The 15271-nt window shown below is 44.5% G+C and overlaps 1 protein-coding gene and 1 long non-coding RNA gene across 18 annotated transcripts in view; one reads left to right on the plus strand and one right to left on the minus strand.

The window, feature by feature from the left end:
* Nucleotides 1–15271, minus strand: part of MIPOL1 (mirror-image polydactyly 1) — a 305293-nt gene that overhangs the window by 257926 nt on the left and 32096 nt on the right. The window lies entirely within an intron of this gene.
* Nucleotides 1–15271, plus strand: part of LOC146357238 (uncharacterized) — an 89668-nt gene that overhangs the window by 54495 nt on the left and 19902 nt on the right. Inside the window, exon 3 of the long non-coding RNA XR_014789072.1 lies at nt 2523–2605. This is a non-coding gene — a long non-coding RNA (uncharacterized LOC146357238). The remainder of the gene's footprint in view (nt 1–2522; nt 2606–15271) is intronic.

Genomic DNA, 15271 nt, shown 5'->3' on the forward strand with positions numbered 1-15271 from the left:
ATAAAGTTGCTTGGCACCTGCTAAGCTCCATGCACCTCCTAATTTTTATTTTATTTTAAAAGATTTTTAAAATATTTTTTTAACTGGGAAGCTGGCATGCTGCAAAGCAAAGTGTGCTGCCATTCAGCACCACCTATATTTGAGTTCAAAGGAGTGGTTTTGTGTTTTGGAGCTCAGACACCGCCTCTGCTTTGTACTTAGATTCTTGGGCAAGTTGCTTTTCTTTTAGTATCACCATTTCCCTTTTGGGAAATGAGTGTTCTGTGACCAACCATGCCCATCATGGCAACCATTTTGTGAAAGCATCCACAACACTAAAAATTCCAAATGTGCCCACTGACCTCAAAAGTTTGGGGACTCCTGTCTAACAGCAATCAGTCAGAATGGGCAGCTTTAAAACTGACAAGAGTAGTGAGTTTCAAAGACGAGGAGTCAAAAATGAAAAGACCATGCACAAGGACACCTATCCTTTATCCACACTTGGCATGTTTGCTATGGGAAATAGCAGGGTAACTGTAGCAATCACATTTGCTACATAGAATGAGGAGCCCTTGATCTTTTGATGTATTTATTTTAAAGCAGATTGTCAAAACCAATAATGCAATGAACAAAATTGTACTTTTACAGGTCTGTGAATTTACTCAGCAACCTAACAAAACTTGGCACATGAAAAAGAAGTGATATGCAAATAAAGAGTGGCATATAAACTTCACCATTGAGTTTAACATAATCTGCAGAATTCCGTATGTCATCAGTGGTAGTAAGACTTGTCTCAGGGCCAAATTAGACCTGATATTAGTTGTGTTAATGCAATTGACTGAGTACTTTTAAAAATGTAAAGGGCAGCTGTGGGGAAACCCGAGCAGCCTCAGGGCCATGGGAGGTGGAGTTCAACTCTCTCCCCCTGCCATTGTCCAAACAAAAACCACCTCCCGGAAGCTGCTATTGGAGGCTTCCCTTGAAATACAAATAGCAGCTTCCCAGAGACCATGGCAGGCAGGCAGGGAGTTTAATTCTCCCTCCACTCTTCACACAGTTAATATCATGTCCAGAGTGTTGCTCCGTGTTACATCAGCCTTCCCCAAACTGAGGCCTTCCAGGTGTGTTGGACGGCAACTTCCATAATCCTCCGAGCCAGCTGCTGGCTGGGAGATCATGGGAGCTTTTGTCCAAAGTATCTGGAGGGCACCGGTTTGGGAAGGCTGTGTTATATGGGATATGTGGGGAGTTAGGGATGTGGATTTCTGGAGGCCTGCTGGAGGGGCTCTAGGGGATTTTGCTGGGACAGCTTGGCCGTGCTCTTCCGCTGCAAAGCTACAGCTGCTTTGGCAGCTCCCAACTCTTCCTGGCACGGCGTGCTGCAGTGTATGTGCTTTCAGAACAGTAATGTTGAGTTATTTCTGGAATAACGCCAGAATTGAGGAAAGGCACATTTAAGATTGCAGCTCAGGTCAACCTTACAACGAATGCAATGAGAAAGTAAAAAAGAGACACTTATCTGGCCTGAGGGCTTTTCCTATGCGAATTGCAATCAATGGCAGCATAAGCAAATACTCCGGGGTGGGGGACCCAGCAGGATGAGGGATGACAGAAAGATTAGACAGAGGCCTTTCAGTAAGCCTGGATCTGGAAATCAACAGCATCTTCACTGCAAGTCCCAAAGCAAATGTTTTTACGAATAAGACAGCAGGCGGTTTAAGTGTCGGCTTCACAAAGCTTGCTGTTGACAAGAAAACACACTTGGGTTGCCTCAAGTTTACCTGAAGTTATCATCCAGCCAGACTTTTTACTTCCCTATGTCACAAGGCCCAGTTTAGTAGATACTACATAAGTTCAAATGGCCAGAGATATATTAGTTCAATGCATTCAAAAGAAACCCAAGTTATTTCCATGGAAGATTTGCCTTGGCACTTATCAGCATGTGTCTCCCTGTTCTGCAGGTCACTACGGTTACATTTTCCAAACAGGGTCTCAAGGCCTCATGTCAGACAAACATGAATTATCTTCAGAAGAGATGCTCCCGGGCATATGCCCAGGTCCTTCTCTGAGAGCCCCTGCCAAAGGAAGTGAGACAGCCGGTAACTACCAGGAAGAGGGTCATTTTTGCTGTGGCATCCCAGCTGTGGAATAGGCTCCCTAGAGCGGTTCACCTGGCACCGATGTTGTACTCCTTTTGGCGCCAGGTGAAGACCTTTTTTGGCAGCATTTTAGTACTCCAGTCTTTTAGCTCTGCTGTTTTAAATCTATATTTTAAATCTCTGTATTGCTGCTAGGTTTTATTCTGGTTGTACTTTTATATGGTAGTTTTAAGCTTTCATATTTTATATTGTTTTATGTTGTACTTTGTGGTTTTAATTTTTGAGAGAGCTTCGGCTATTGGGTGGTATAGAAATAAATAAGTAAGTGAGAATAAGACCACATGGACCAGGGATGGGCATAAGGTAGATCTCTGGGGCATTTGTAGTAGGTCGGCAAGGGTTTCTGACTCCCAACTGTTTGTATCTTTTGTATCTCTCATCTAGGAAGTTGCTACCTGATCCCCGAAGATGGATTTACTGGCTTTGTCTTATGGTTTAAAGAACAGTTGCAAGCTTTTATATAAATGGTGTGTGTGATGTAAAACATATTGTATTACCTGGATAAGAAGTGAGACTACAAATGAGCATTCACTGTGGGACAGGGGTGTTTGTAAAACAGTCCTTTGCAGAACATTTGGGTGGAGTTCAGGTAAATTTAAGGTCAAACAATTGCCTAGAAATGTCTTATCTGTAATTCAAGATTCCCAAAATAGATCTCTTTAACAAAAGGTGATATGCCAAATAGCTCATAAGAGTAAAAGAAAAAAAAGAAAAAGAAAAGGTTTCTGTTGAGACACGGGCTCAGATCCTAAGATAAGTTCATTAAAGGAAGTTCATGGAAGGAACATTTCCTGTCCCTTCTTTCCACCCTTGCCACCCTCCATTGCCATCTGTGCTCCCCAAAATGCCACTTTGGATGGCTTGGGGGCCTTCATGAACAATGTGGGGTGGAGGCTACTGGGGCAAAGGTGAATTGCCCCCAAATTGGGCTTGGAGCCTAAGATAAGTAACCTTAAGGAAATTCATGGAAGGATAGTTTCCTCTCTCTTCCTGCAACAGCCCTCTACACCCCCTCCCACATTGTTCAGACAGGCCCCCTGACCCACTGGAGGGTTTGTTTTTTTTGTGGGGGCACGCAGATGACTGCAGGGGAAGGAGAGGACTAAAAACATCTCTTCCATGAAATTCCTTAAGTTAACTTACCTTAGGATCCAAGCCATGGTGCACATCTCACAGGGTTCTGCCATTTGGATTATATAAAAGACTTCATTGAAACCTCTATCTAGAAGTGTGCTATTGATGATTCAAAAGAAAAGGCTAGTTGACAAAATAGACATATTCCACTTAACATTTCAAAGGAAGGCACAACCCTGTTATATATTAACAGACACAGATAAGTGTCTGTGTTCAAAGTATCATTGCTAAATGGCAGTTTAGAGACATAGAAGAACTACATGGGCTTCTGACAGGACTCTAATTGCAGAATCATACTGCTTTAGAAATAAACTTTTGCCACAATCCCAGATAAGCACAAATCAATTTCTGCACTATCAGTCTTTTCCCCACAAACTGCAGAACCATCCCTTCCCTTCCACACACACCTATTATCTCTCCCCGCTCCCTCCACCCAGCTACTTCTTAAATCCAGCCAGCTCCAAGATATGTTTGTCATGTCATGGTCATACATGCTCCTGGCACTTAAAGGAGTAGACTGCGGCTACTGGAAATTATCAATGGAAAGTCAAATTCCTAGGGAATATAATCTCATTCTGCATTAATTTGGTGGTTATTTCATGGTGGGGGCACATGAGCAACAATTAAGAATTAGAAAGAGCTAGAAATGAAATTGCAGGAAAGCTGCCCCTGCTTGGGAAGGGAAAGAGGGAGACTGGAAGAAATAAGGGATTAAACTGGAACTTTCTAACTAGCAGGGCTTCCTGGGAAACAACGCTGAGCATAGACCTGGAGAAGTCTGTGCTAAGAATCCCAGGCAGTTGGAGAATCTGGAGATGTTAATGTGAAAAAAAGGCCATATATATAAAACGATTATATAGCACTTAGCAATTTTAGGAGCATTGAAATGGAGCATAATGATGTCACCACATTCTTTTAACCCTCTGTTTTAAGTTTAGGGGAAGGGCTGTAGCTCAGTGACAGAGGAAAATGCTTCCAGGTTCAATCCACAGCACCTCTAGAGTCCTGTTCAGTTATTAGAATCATAGAATAGAAGGGTTGGAAGGGTCCTATAAGACCATCGAGTCCAACCCCCTGCTCAATGCAGGAATCTAACTCAAAGCACCCCTGACAGATGGCTGTCCAGCTCCATCTTGAATGCCTCCAGTGTGGGAGAGCCCACCACCTCCCTAGGTAACTAGTTCCATTGTCGTATTGCTCTAATAGTCAGGACGTTTTTCCTGATGTTCAGCCGGAATATGGCTTCCTGTAACTTGAGCCCATTATTCCATGTCCTGCACTCTGGGATGATCAAGAAGAGATCCTGGCCTTCCTGTCTGTGACAACCTTTCAAGTACTTGAAGAGCGCTATCATATTGCCCCTCCGTCTTCTCTTCTCAAGGCTAAACATGCCCAGATCTTTCAGTCTCTCCTCACAGGGCTTTGTTTCCAGTCCCCTGATCATCTTCGCTGCCCTCCTCTGAATCCTCTCCACTTTGTCTGCATCCTTCTTAAAGTGTGGTGCCCAGAACTGGACACAGTACTCAAGATGAGGCCTAACCTGTGCTGAGTAGAGGGGAACTAGTACTTCACGTGATTTGGAAGCCATACTTCTATTAATGCAGCCCAAAAGAGCATTTGCCTTTTTTGCAGCCACATCACATTGTTGGCTCATATTCAGCTTGTGATCTACAACCGTTCCAAGATCCTTCTTGCTTGTAGTCTTGTTGAGCCAAGTATCGCCCATCTAGTAACTGTGCATTTGGTTTCTTTTTCCTAGGTGCAGAACTTGGCATTTATCCCTATTAAATGTCATTCTGTTGTTTTCTGCCCAGCGCTCCAGTCTATCCAGATCACTTTGGATTTTGTTTCTGTCTTCCAAAGTATTAGCTATCCCGCCCAATTTTGTGTCATCTGCAAATTTGATCAGCATTCCCTGCACCTCCTCCTCCAAGTCATTAATAAAAATGTTGAAGAGCACTGGGCCCAGGACTGAGCTCTGCGGTACCCCGCTCGTTACCTCTCCTGAGTTTGAGGAGATCCCATTGATAACCACTCTTTGAGTCCGATCCTGTAGCCAACTGTGGATCCACCTGATAGTTGTTTCATCTAGCCGACTTTGAACTAGTTTGCTAATCAGGATATCAAGGGGCACTTTGTCTTCTTCTTCTGATTCTAATTAACACCAGAAAGGGAAGTGTGGGAATGAGCATGTTAACTTCATCCCCCTCTATCACCCTCGTTGTTGTCTTCCATGATTTGGAGGGATAACATCTGAAATGGAGAGCCATCTCTCCTCATGTCATTTAGAAACCTGGAATATCAGGGCTCCAAATTGTGCAGGAAGACTACAAAAGGAGAAAAGGCTCTCTCCTATAGATGTCCACCTCCAATGAGTGGAAGGCAAGGAGGATGGTGAGAGAGGGGGATAGAGCTACCATGCTCATCCTCACGTGTTGATTGTATACAGGGGGACACCTGAATAAGCCAATAGGAAGGCTGGGAAAGACCCCAGTCGGAAACCCTGGAAAGCTGCTATTCAGCGTAGACCAATGGAGGGGAACTTCTTATCTGTGAGCCTAATCCAGCCTGCAGACATTCCCCAACTGGGCTGCAGAGCTTTTGGCTCCCTCCTATCAATGATTGGCGATAACGGGGGGATTCTCCTCAGCATGCTGCTCACCCTCCCAATTAGGAGGGTGAGGGGCGCACTAAGTGGTTACGCCTTCCCCCATTGGGGAGGATGCTGTGCAGGCAAAACAGCCTCAGTAGAAAGTGACCATACCCTGTTACATTGTAGCAGCCATATCGGGGGTCAGACTAAGTAGCCTCATGCAGTCTCATGCTTCATGTTCTTGCTGAGCTCTTTCTCCCTTGAATATATTGTTGTAAGCTGACGAGACACAGGAATTCCTTATCTTGTCAAAGGTCATACAGTTGTATATCTTGTTCTCTGCTGTTCTCTTCTGTTCTCTCCTTATCATGGCTACCCTATAACCCAGTTCTTGTATTATAAACAATAGTGCTAGGAAAAGACATGTTGAGGACTGCAACCCCACGCGGGAGGGGGAGGAGGAGCCATTTCATATGTGTCACAATGTCTATAAAACCAATGTGCTAATTTATTTCGGGGCTTCTGGCTCTTTGGAAATGATTCCAGCCTTAAGCCCGCGCGTTAAATAAAGAATCTCTTTTTCCTTCACTCCGTGGTCTCTCTGACTCTGGGTTCTGCAACATAAATGGTGCCGTGACTCGGATGTGGCAGGCTCTGAGCCAGACAGGTGGCAGTTGCCTGCTCTTGATCGCCGCACCAGGAGGACGAGCTCGGCGCATGCCTCCCTTTCTTGGCGCCACCGACCTTTTTGTTGAGTGAATGGGAGAAAGCCTGCACTGGGATCGCCCAAACGGCAGCGAGCAGCAAGAGAACCTTGGGAAGCGGAGGAAGGAACTTGAGCCCTGCCTGTATCACAGCTGCAATTGAGTTGAAACCCACATTGGAAGCCTTCAGGAGAAAGGCAAGTATATGGGAAAAAGAGGGCCCCGCCTTTAGGGAGAAAGGCCACTGGGCAGAAAAAAAGAGGGCCCCGCCTTATGAAGAAGGTCAGTGTTGGTGGTATACGTATACAAAAGAACCTACTCCTTGCGGGTAGAACGGGGGCCTGATCACACACCCAGGTGGGCGCCAGTACCCAGCACGCCAGTACTCAGTAGGAAGCTGAGGAAGCTGGGGAAGCCATTTTCCGCTCTGGTAAAAAGTGGGAAAAGTGGGTGGCAGGGACATATGGATGCAGTGGAGAGAATGATTGTGTGAGTGGCTACTGCGGTTTCTGAAGCATACCGTTGACCGTCCGGGTGCCCAGGCCAGTAGCAAAGTGCGTGGTGTGAAAAATCCTCTTGTGTCGGCCAGTGAGACCCCTTACTCACTGACCAATTCCCTAATTGTGTCTGTCTTCAATTTAGGAGGGAGGCTATGGGTGGTGGGGGAAGCAAACCTTGCACCCCCTTGGGATGTATGTCAAACAAAGAAGGAAAAAGGTTTTTTTTTTAAAAAAAGATTCAGAATAGAGAGAGAAAACAGCAAAAAGCTCAAGGTCGAGCTGAGAGAGAAAAAAGAACAAGATCTGAGGCTGTTTATTAGAAAAATGTTGCAGGACAGTCTGGCTTTTAACAAAGCGTGGGAGCGTGAGAGTGTAAGGCCGAAGAAGTAGCTGTTAGCCTAGCGCGCCGAGAGAGGGGGGGCAGGAAAATTGCCCACAACGTTCTGAGTTGTGCAACATCATCACCTCGCCTAATTGAGATGAAATCCCTAAGAAATGGAAACTGAAAATGAAGACCCAGAAGATGAAGGCAAAGTAAAAAATAAAGGTGAAGAATCAGCCCCCAGAGCACAGGCTAGACCCCTCTTCGAGTGAAAAGTGTGCCATAAGAGTGTCCCAAAGCAGAATGAAGCGGAAAGACCATGTTGAAGATCTCTGTCAAGGTAACCATGTTTAGCTTTGAACTGTGTTAAAATTGCATAGAGCCTGTAGCTACTGACCATCAGCTATATGATTTCTGAAGAGCGTAACCATTAAGCTTTTGCCGTGGGATTCCCTGCAATGAAGAAATCTCACTGATTTGAGTGTCCAGTGTTACACTGCCTAAGTGTTTGTGCTAAAGAGACCGAGAAACCAGACAGCATGTTCCTGGCCAAGCCAAAATCACGCTACTGCCATGCTCCTGGAAGCTGCAATAAACTGTGTAAGCTGGGAGACCCAACCTGATTGAGAAGAAAAGAAGATATTGGAGCAACTGTCTTAAAAAACAATGAGATCTGTGTAGCTGGCTGGCTGACGCTGTCAGTGATGTTACAACTTTAAATTAAGACTGTTTTCCTGTTTGAGACCCCAGCGAAGAAAGCTGAACCGAGTTATTTGTTGCCTGTGCCAAAGCAAGAATTTGGCTGCCCTGTACCTCATCGTGTCCTGTTTTAAGCTTGGGATTTACAAATACAAACAAACTGAGAAGCTTGCCTTTAAAGTCCTGCAAATCACCCCACCGCCTCCCCGAAGATTAATGGCTGCTTGAAAAATGCAAGTATAAGGCGATGCCCATCACCCCCCAGCGTCCTGAGTTTCAGCACTCAGTGTTTCAGTGCTTTCATGTACCAGGTTAGAAGAAAAAAAAAGACTAAGTTTTTAAAATGTCTGTAAGAGAACCTGACAGAAATAAAATAAAATTTACAGAGGAGTTGCCCAAGTTAAAGTGTCATGGCTAGAGAGCTGAGCTGTGCCGCTCTGTTTAGACAGAGGCCTTGCTAAAAAGTTAAAGGCCCTTGTCTGTCAGAAGGGGTGTAGGGCCACACTTTCCCTTTTTAAACTGATGCAAAAGTAGAGAGCCTTTGCTGGAAACATCGCATCTTCATTGCCCAGAGCCATCTCTGTTTGCTTCCATCAATGTCTGGGCTTTTTAGAGACACTCTGCACATGGACTAAAATTTTAAATTGTCAAAGACTTGCCATGGACAGTGCTATGAAGCTTTTGATAAACTTGAACTCTCATCGCTGTGGACCGTGTGTCTATGTTTGTAGTCAGCTCAGTGTACAGCAGGCTGAGTTTGATCTATAACTTTTAAATTTCCTTCTGCCAGAACTCATGCAGCATAGAGTTGCCAATGCAAAAATGGTGACCTAGAACTCTGCGTGTGTGGGTATGCCTGTCCCTTGATTTTAATGAGCCCTGAGCTTTCAGCCAGAAGAGCAGTATAATTGCTGGATCTGCTCCATCATGCCTTATCATGCAAAAAGTGCTTTCCATTCATTGTTTTAAATTGCAGAAAAAGTTTGTTGTGTATATTTTATGATTTCTTAAATATCATAAAATATATGTGATATTTGCAAATTAGTGTTAGTTGCAACTCCAAATAATACTAAGTGTGGTTCCCAATGGATGACAAGAAAAGAAAGACAAAGGCAAGTAAAAAAAAAGGAATAGAGAAAGTAGCAGACAGATAGAGAAGAGAGAAAAAAAAAAGAAAGAAAAGGCAAGAGGCAAAGAAAAAACATTTATAAAAAAGAAGCGCGGCCATAGTTGCCCCCAGGGTAAATTAAAAGCAGCTGACTATGCCTGGAGCTTATTACCTGGGGTAAAGTAGCCACAATAATGTAATAGTTCTTTAAGATAAAGAAAATGTAACTAGAAGGAGAAGAACAGCCTATCCCAAATGTGTGTCATTGGGACTAGTGTAAGGCAGAAAGGTTTAAGTAAGTGAGTTTAACTTGAAAAAGATAAATAAAGAGACAAAGCTGGTGCATGGATCAGAAAGTTTTATATAAAAAGTTTGAAACATGATCTGCAATACAGGCAGATCAGCAAAGAAAAAGAAAGCAAAAGAAAGAGAAAAAATTTGTCTTCCCATACTAATGAATAAAAGTGTTATCAAGCACTTTGAGAAGCGAAGTTGTTTACAGGAAGCTGTGCCTGAGAACCAAACACTTGTAGCCTATGCTGAAAATGCTTGCTAGTGTTGTGCTGCCTCATGGGTAACATGTATGGTATAAAAACCCATTTAGCCCAATAGCTCGTAGTTCAAAGAAGCTGTCTGATCCAACCATTAAGTACGCCTGTGTGCTAGAGCGCCTCACCCAGTATCAAACCCTGCTGTTAGAAGCCATGAAAGCAGGTATGAAAAGTCAATTAATATGACCAAAGTGTTTAAAGTGCTGCAAGGTGCCACCGAGGCCCCAGAGCGTACTTGGAGCGTCTTTCAAATGCCTATCGCCAGTATACCTCCCTCAACCCAGAGGCCCAAGAAGACATGGATGAAAGAAGAAAAGAAGAAGACCCGGCAGAGGCAGAAGATTCTTAAAAAAGAACCAGTGTGCCCAAGATGGACATTAGTGGCATGAATGCCCAAATAAAATAAATCAAATACACAAAGGAAAAAACCAAAGGGGCCAGAATGGGCGAAGAGGGAGACACTTGAGAAGGGCCGTGACATTGACTTCATAATTGACACTGGAGCAGCATCAAAAGCAAGCAAACGTTAGCCTTAAACAAGAAGTTCAAACACTGAGCAAAGTTCTTCAAGCCCAGCGTCGCTTTGTCTTAAAAAAATAAGCCATTCCCATCACAGAAGCTCATCCTTTCCAACCAAGAGTTAAAGTATAAGTTAAAGAGGGAAAAATAACCCTTTGACTCCCAGATGAAGAGGACTGAAAACTGTCATACTTTCCACCCCCGCAGCTATGAAAGCAGCTAGAATTAAACCCTGGATACATTAGACACGAGTCAAAAGAGCGAGAGGAGGAAAGTAGACTATAAACAGAAATCCTGAAAATCCTTTAAAAATCATTCTGAAAAAGCAGTAAGAAGACTCAGGCTAGACCTTACTGTGGACACACCGGGAAACTGTCCTCCTGCGTATGGTCAGACCTGCAACTGGAGAATTGAAGAAGGGGACTAGACCCTACTGCAGCTTGCCAGGTGAATAGCTGCCCAGCGTACGGTCAGATCCCAAAGAAGATCAAACATGCGTATTGTAGTGTTAGTAGTGTTGCATTGTGTTTCCTTAATAAGGTGCAAAAGGGGGGGTCTGCCCCTGGAAAAAGAAGTTTGTCCCAGTGATTTGCTGATAATTACTGGCTTCACCTGGCTAACATCACGAGAATAAAACATTTTTGTTTGCCAAAAAGTATACCTGCAAACAGGCTTATTAGCTCTTGCCTAATACCTGTCTTTAGACATCCTGGGAAAATTCAAAAAGATACCATGTTAAGAGTTTATGGTGTAAGTTTAACTTATTCCCAAAATGCTAATTGGGGCGTGGTTACAAAGATCCTACCCCCTACAGAGTTCACTCTACGCACCCCCATCGTTGCTGAAACAAATGCTACGTGTGCACAAATGCTTAATTGTCAAAAATTTTCCAGAAAATATAAAGCTATCCCTGGCCCCCTTCCACTGTAATAAAATTCAAAACATATCTTTTAATAATGCCCACATACTTTTGCCTCATGGATGGTTTTAGACATGTAGTTCCCGCACTTAGTCATTCATTCCTGCCAACTTGTCTAATAACCACCCATGTTGCCTCAGCCGCCAATTAAATTGGTGCCAATTCTTCCCCTGTAGCCCGAGAAAATCCGTCGACGGCAGCCTCGAGCACTCCAACTAACTAAAAATTGTAATAGTCATGTGCAGTTATATTTTGACTCAGAAAAATTGGCCTTAGCAATGTCACTGGTTAAGGTTCCAGGTTTAGCCTTGGCTGATGGTCTGGAAATCAACCGGTTAGCTTGCAGCTTAGCCAAAAGCATAAATGCCACCTCACGAGCATTGTCATTGTTAAATAAAGAGTTGCGTGATCTAAGAGGTGCAGTTCTAGAAAACAGAGCTGGTATAGATTACCTCTTCCTTCTTCATCATTTAAGTTGTGAGACACACCAAAAGCTCTGTTGTTTTAACTTAACTGATAATGGCAATGCTGTAGATAAACAGATCAACAAGCTGTACAATATAGTAGCTAACAAAACAGTAAGACAAAACAATTAGCTAAACTAGTTAACCCCTTGGCTTCCAGATCTTAGCTAGCTTAAAAGCATTGTTCATCCTAATTCTATCAGTGTTGTTCATAAAAGTTCTGTTATGTCTCTGCGTTCCTTGTCTTATGCGCTGTTTAACCAATCTGTTTTATGTCTCAGCTAGTAAAACTGCTGCCCTCTATGCTCTAATAGCCCAGCAAGAGGCTAAGTAATATGTATGTCACAAAAAGCTTTGTATAGTTATCAGAAATGCTATAATTGTAATGAAATTATGCATTTAAAGGGGGAATGTAGCAGCCATATCGGGGGTCAGACTAAGTAGCCTCATGCAGTATCATGCTTCATGTTCTTGCTGAGCTCTTTCTGCCTTGAATATATTGTTGTAAGCTGACGAGACACAGGAATTCCTTATCTTGTCAAAGGTCATACAGTTGTATATCTTGTTCTCTGCTGTTCTCTTCTGTTCTCTCCTTATCATGGCTACCCTATAACCCAGTTCTTGTATTATAAACAATAGTGCTAGGAAAAGACATGTTGAGGACTGCAACCCCATGCGGGAGGGGGAGGAGGAGCCGTTTCATATGTGTCACAATGTCTATAAAACCAATGTGCTAATGTATTTCGGGGCTTCTGGCTCTTTGGAAATGATTCCAGCCTTAAGCCCGCGCGTTAAAGAATCTCTTTTTCCTTCACTCCGTGTAGTGGTGTGGGTGGAGGGGCATCCGGACCTCCACCCCAACTTAGTTCCCCTCCCCTGGTGTAGACAGCAATGAGCTATAGCTGTCCTGACTCAGAACTGTGTTCCTAATTATCACTAGACATTCACAAAGGCCATGTGAAAGGAAAGATGAACTAACACATGCACACGGGCACACACACACCTCTAGCTAGTTGCAAGACAAAGGACATTTTAAACTTAAAAAGCTATATGTGCTTTTTTGTCCTGATCAACCAGAAAAGAACATCTTCCTTAGGTACCAGTATTGGCAGCAGAAATGTCATTGGAGAGAGCGATCCTATAGGCCCTGGAGAGTGTCCCAGATACCATAGGATTCTTCAGAATCCCACCCCCTGCAGGCCTATTACGACCTCAGAAGAGGGACTCTGGAGTCCGATCCCTCCCCTTGCAGCTTGCAGTGGAAAAAAGCATGGTCCCTGCATTCCAAGGTTACAAAAGTGGCTTCGTAGGACCTTGGAGAGGTCTGAAAGGGGTGTTGGGATGGGTGGGGAGGGGAGGTGGAGGCTGGGATACAAGAAATCCTATAGCCTCTCGAGCCTCACCCCATCCTGCCTCCAGCAGCACCACTACTCTAGATGGGCTCAGAGGCTCATGTAGGGGGAAATTTACAAAAAGGAGGATGGAGGGGCAAAAATCACCTCCGTCGCCCCTCCTGCCCTGTCACAACAGCCTGGCAGGGCACTGGATACTCAAAAGCCTCTGAGATCTGAAGCTTCTGTCTAACATTGGTGCAACACATACAATCATAGAATCATAGAATAGTAGGGTTGGAAGGGGCCTATAAGACCATCGAGTCCAACCGCTGCTCAGTGCAGGAATCCAAGTTGCATTGGCTGTCCAGGCTGGTCTTGAATGCCTCCAGTGTGGGAGAGCCCACCACCTCCCTAGGTCATTGGTTCCATGGTCATATTGCTCTAATTGTGCCCTTAATTCTGTAAAAATAGTAAGAAAGCATGCATGCAAATCTTGAACAGCTAAGATATATAATTTCCAAGGATGACCTTGCAAGTAAAGGTCAAGCAGCAGCAGTAGGAGGCATAATTATGATGGCTTTCTTACAGCAGCAGTAAGAATTGCCATGACTCTTCACATGCAGTTCTGCAACATGATGACTGCTGTAGCCTGACTTCTTCTGTACCTCTCTATAAAGTTATACATGAGAAAGAGAGTATCTTTATTTATTTATTTATTTCATTTCTATACCGCCCAATAGCCGAAGCTCTCTGGGCAGTTCACAAAAATTAAAACCAAACAACACACAATAAAACAATTTAAAATATATAGAACATTAAAACCACAATATAACAATACAACCACAATAAAACCTAGCAGCAGTACAGGGGTTTAAAATACAGATTTAAAACAGCTAAGATAAAAATTTAGAAAGCTAAAATGCTAAAATGCCTGGGAAAACAAAAAGGTCTTCACCTGGCGCTGAAAGGAGTACAATGTAGGCGCCAGGCGAACCTCACTAGGGAGCTCATTCCAGAGCCGGGGTGCCACAACAGAAAAAGCCCTCCTCCTAGTAGCCACCCGCCTCACTTCCTTTGGCAGGGGCTCACGGAGAAGGGCCGCTGACGATGATCTTAAGGTCAGGGCAGGCATATATGGGAGGAGGCGATCCTTCAGGTAACCTGGCCCCAAGCCGTTAAGGGCTTTGAATGTTAACACCAGCACTTTGAATCGGGCCCGGAAATGGACTGGCAGCCAGTGCAGCTGGAAAAGTACTGGCGTAATATGAGCTCGCAGGCCAGTCCCTGTTAACAATCTTGCTGCCCTATTTTGGACCAGCTGAAGTTTCCGGACCGTTTTCAAAGGCAGCCCCACATATAACGCATTGCAGTAATCCAGACAAGAAGTTATCAGAGCATGGATAACTGTAGCTAGGCTATCTCTGTCCAGATAAGGGCGTAGTTGGTATACCAGCCTAAGCTGATAAAAAGTGCTCCGTGCCACTGAGTTCACCTGTGCCTCAAGTGACAGTTCTGGATCCAAGAGCATCCCCAAACTACGAACCTGATCCTTTAGGGGGAGTGCAACCCCCTCCAGAACAGGTTGAATATTCAGTTTATTAGCCCTCATCCAGTCCATTACCGTGCCCAGGCACTGATTCAGAACAGCCACTGCCTCACCTGGTTTTGATGAGAAAGAGAGGTAGAGCTGGGTGTCATCTGCATATTGATGGCACCTCAGCCCACACCTCCGGATAACCTCCCCCAGCGGTTTCATGTAGATGTTAAACAGCATGGGGGATAAAATAGAGCCCTGTGGAACCCCATGGCATAATTGCCATGGCACAGAGCAAATCCCCCAGCACCACCTTCTGGAATCGGCCATCCAAGTAGGAGCAGAACCACTGTAGTGCAGTGCCTCCAACTCCTTACCCAGACAACCTATCCAGAAGGATACCATGGTCGATGGTATCGAAAGCCGCTGAGAGGTCCAGGAGAATCAACAGGGTCGTACTCCCCCTGTCCCTCTCTCGGCAGAGGTCATCCCACAGGGCGACCAAGGCAGTTTCCATTCCAAAACCAGGCCTGAAGCCCGATTGAAATGGATCTAGATAATCCGTTTCATTCAAGAGTGCCTGGAGCTGTCCTACAACCACCCGCTCAAGCACCTTGCCCAGGAAGGGGATGTTGGCCAATGGCCTATAATTGTTAACATCCCCTGGGTCCAGGTTAGGCTTTTTCAGGAGTGGTCTAATTACCGCCTCTTTTAAAGTGGCAGGCACCACTCCCTCTCTCAAGGAGGAATTT

The sequence above is a fragment of the Heloderma suspectum genome, chromosome 1 (genome assembly GCF_057233095.1).
Source record: "Heloderma suspectum isolate Gila_16-S chromosome 1, 16-S_ref, whole genome shotgun sequence".
Lineage (NCBI taxonomy): Eukaryota > Metazoa > Chordata > Lepidosauria > Squamata > Helodermatidae > Heloderma > Heloderma suspectum.